Below are 4,648 nucleotides of genomic sequence, written 5' to 3' on the forward strand. Positions count from 1 at the left end.
AGGGTAGAATTTGTTTTTCCTCTTCTTCCATCATTCTTAACAAATCCGGAGATAAAACGCTGTCTTGGTCACCTTCAAAATCTTGAGGATTATCTATACTCATGTCTTGCTCAAATAGAGACTCTGAATTAGTAACAGAGTCGCTCATCTCGTTGATATCTGAAGACCTGTTATTGGAACAAATGGAGGTCCAAATAAAAGAATCTAAGAATACTTGTATGCACACTATGATTATAAAGGGAATGAAAAGAATGAAAGAATATTTGCTCAAGATGAAACTGAATGATAAGTTTTCACTGAAATTAGATTTTGGACATGTGCCTTTTACAAAGATTCTTATCGCCCCCAGGCTTAGGGCGACAAGTGTTCTGAATATTACTCTGAATTAGTTCTAAATGTTACAGGGATCTCTTCTGCAGTCCAGTTATTCAAAACACTTCCAGGTTCGCAAGGACGAATGCCTGATAAATTCCTTTCCACCCTTTCTTCCGCGGATATGGCATTGATGTCCAACCTCTCAATCCTTCCTTCTGTAACCTCATTCTTCTCTTCAGGGTAGACAATTCCCCTTGAAACAAAAGTCTTAGATATATGAGGAAAGGTCATCGGTCCCCACTTGACTTCTATCCCGCCCAAATGTGCTCTTCTCTTTTCTTGCTTTCTCTCCATCTCTTTCCTCCTTTCCATCACATTAGGCTTATATCCCAAACCATAACGGTCCTGTTTGTTAACCAGGATCGGTACTCCGACCCTTCCCTGGAGGTATTTTCCCAATCCTCTTCCAGGCAATGCTCCCTTTCCCATCGTTAGCTGTAAGCTCATTGACGTAGCTTTGGATATCTTAGGCTCTGGGATTTTGCTCATCTCGATGACAAATGTGGCATTTACGAATTCCAATGACCGGAATGAGCATTCTATCGCTTCACTATCAGCCTCTATGTATGGCATATCGTCGGTGACTGACGCAATGATGTCTTCTTCTGCACCTATAGTCACCAATCGACCCTCCATCACCAATTTTAACTTTTGGTGAAGTGACGATGGTACAGCTCCTGCAGAATGGATCCAAGGCCTCCCCAATAGGCAATTGTAAGATGGTTTAATATCCATTACCAAAAAGTCTACCTCGTATGTATTTGGACCAATCAATAGAGGTATCTCGATTCTCCCCATCACTTTTCTCTCAGTGCCATCAAATGCTCTTACTATATTTTGACATGATTTCATGTGAGAACTATCCACAGGTAACCTGTTTAATGTGGACAGGGGTAAAACATTCAGGGCCGATCCATTGTCCACGAGTACTGCCGGTAGTATACACCCCTTGCAACGGGCAGTGATGTGCAAGGCCTTGGTAGATCCCATACCACCTGGCGGGATCTCATCATCGTTGAAGAAGATGAAATTATCGGCATTTATATTGTTAACCAGGCGATCCAATTTGTTCACTGAGATATCTTTAGCGACATAGGTCTCATTTAGCACTTTTACCAACGCATTACGATGTATCTCTGAACTTAGAAGTAACTCGAGCACTGAGATGCGAGCGGGTTGCTTATGCAATTGTTCCACCACGCTATACTCGCTATGCTTCAAGAATTTTAGGAATTCTCTAGCCTCATTTTCGGTCACCGGTGTGTTAATTTGCGGTTCATTCCGGTCGTCTTCGTTTATTTTGTTCAACCGCCAAGGCTTTTCCTTTTATAGGTTCCCTTTTTGTATTTCCCAGGTCGTAACGTTTTCCACTACGCGTATAGAAACCTGCGTCATTAGCCTCTTCTGAAGCATTTATCGGGTTCTCCTCTCCCGTGATCATCACATTGCAGTCGTAATTCCAAGGAACCTTTTTGCTATCCTTGTAAGGAAAGGCTACAGGTTTTTGGATTATGACCCTTGGCGCCAGTTGTATTCCAGATCCTGTACTCGTTGGCCTTGAAATAATCACCACTGGGTGATTTGGGGCCTTTCCCGTAGGCCCCTCCTCCGAGGCGTAAACTTCTCCATTTTCAAGTCCTTTGATCTCTTCATAAAATTCTAGCTCTTTGTTGTTCATCAGATTTTGCACCATGGCCTTGAATTCAGTGCAGTTTGAATGTCATGGTCTTCTTCAGCATGAAACTCGCAGTACGTCTTCGTTCCTTCGGGCCTTTCTTTTGAACCTTGTTTGATGAGACCTCCTTCTATCATTTGTCTCCAGACCCACTCAATGGGGTTTTTATCTCTGCAATGTCGGTTTTGATTCTCTTTTTCTCACCTTCGATTATTGCGTTTACCCCTTTATCAGCATGGTTGGGTAACGGATTTGCTGCTACGTTGGGTCCTAATGGGTCGTCAAACTTCACAATCCCCATCTTAATGAACCTTTCCACCGCCTTTTTAAACCCAGTACAGTTCTCAATCGAGTGTCCTGGTATCCCTGCATGGTATTCACATTGGGCATTCGTGTCATACCATTTGGGATATGGAGGTTGCATGGGCTCGAGATAAAATGGAGATACTATGTGTGCATCAAATAACTTCTGATACAGTTCCCGTATGTTATTGGAATGGGCGTGAACTGAAGTCTCTCTGTGTTAGTCCTTGCGTTGGGCCTTGTGTTGGGTTCCTGCCTCGAGGGGGCTTGGTGACTAGTGGTTATCATTTTTGGAGGGCCAACAGTAATCGGTTTTGAATGGCTCTTGCTATATGTGCTTACGTGTTTACTTCACCCTCCTTTTTCCTTGGGCTGGTCTTTTGAAGCTTTCTCCCGTGTCGATTTTACCGCTCCTTACCGCGTTCTCAATCATTTCACCGGACATTACCATATCCGAGAAGCTCTTGGTAGCACTCCCCAACATGTGGTTGATGAACGGGGCTTTCAAAGTGTTGATAAACAACATGGTGACCTCTTTTTCCAAAAGGGGTGGCTGGACTTGTGTTGCCACTTCTCTCCATCGTTGGGCGTACTGCCTGAAATTCTCGCTAGGCTTTTCTCCATGTTTTGTAACGTAATTCGATCGGGTGTTATATCCGTTACATGACTGTATTGCTTCATAAAAGCTTGCGCCAAGTCTCTCCATGAACTAACTTTAGCACGACTCAGTTGGTTGTACCATTTGGCTGCAGATCCGATCAAACTGTCCTGGAAGCAGTGGATTAACAGCTGATCATTGTTGACGTATCCGGTCATTCTTCGACAGAACATAGTTATATGAGCTTCAGGACAACTAGTCCCATTATATTTTTCGAATTCCGGCATTTTGAACTTAGGTGGGAGTACTAAATCAGGACCAAACTCAGATCCTTGGCGTCAACCCCGCGATGATAGTCGATGTTTTCCATGACTCTAAATTTTCCTCTAACCATCTACATCGGTCCTCCAGCTGTTTGGCAGGTTCATTCTTGTTTTTTCTGTTTCTGCCACATCATCGAGGTCCGGGACCACAGGATTAGTGGGATTATCCCGGGATTAGAACCCGAGCCCATTTGAAAATGCACTGGTACCGAGGCACTAGCCAGACATTGAGGTCTAATGGTAACCGGTATCCTTTGTGGGTACACCTCTGGTTGTGCTTGGATGTTAGTTGGGGTAAAACCTGGAGGATAAACAGGGTCATCGTGATCCTCCCCAGCATCAACTACGGGGTCTTTTCCTTTGTTATTCCCTCCAGCCAATAACTGCTTTAATTGGTTCATCACAGTGTCTGGGATTCTAACATGTCCTGCTGGATTTTTTCCAGTCGTTCATGCATCTGATCTTGCATCTCTCGTTGCAACTGTTCCAATCTTTCCATCCTTTGATCCATTACTTTTGTTTGGCGACGAGTACCGTAGTGATATTTGATTAGATTTTGTTGGTTTCCAGGGTAACTGTCATAATTTATTTTATTAGGGTCATTTATGAAACTTACTGCATATGATGTAATGCAAATGTATGAAATGAATGCAAAAAGAGGCATTGATTCGAATTCAATTTCATTAGAAAACTCAACTAGAAAGCAAATTTCTTTACATAAAATAATTACATATACGACTTCGCCTTTATACCCAAGGCCTTAACCTTCCTAAGAAGCCAAGCTAAATCTCGACCTCGGCTTGATTCTGACTCATATTTTAAACTCAATACATCGGCCTGAACTGCTAATGTTTGCAGATGATCAGCCACTTCCCGCACTGAGTCACAGCTTCGCCCATAACGTAATCTCTGTCTCTAATCTGCCTTTGAGAATGGTGGAATTGCTTGCCATTGATCATTACTCCTCTCAAGAAGCTCCATTCGTAGCTCAGAATTGTGTAATGCGTCCTCAAGCTCCTCTACCTTTCCTTCAGTTCTTCGATCTTTTAAGCTTGCTCTTAATTCGATCATGGAGTTGCGACTACGTACGAGTGAAGTGACTTTTCTAGCTCTGCACCTTGGCCTTTAATCTGCCTTCTCATTTCGGCACTCTAACAACTCCTTTCCAAAGCGTTTTCTCGAGCTCGAGCATCCTGAAATTCTTTTCCCACTGATTGCCTATTCTTTTCCTCATTGATCTCTTGTCGCCACTGCTCTGCGTTTTGCCCAGACCGACAGTTCTCATCGACAATCGCAGCTTCTTGTAATCTATTTTTAGCATCCAATCCTTCAGCTTGTTTCCCCTTAATTCTCGGTCTAGTGTCATATCGATCG

This window comes from Gossypium hirsutum, chromosome A08 (assembly GCF_007990345.1).
Source record: "Gossypium hirsutum isolate 1008001.06 chromosome A08, Gossypium_hirsutum_v2.1, whole genome shotgun sequence".
In the NCBI taxonomy this organism is placed as follows: domain Eukaryota; kingdom Viridiplantae; phylum Streptophyta; class Magnoliopsida; order Malvales; family Malvaceae; genus Gossypium; species Gossypium hirsutum.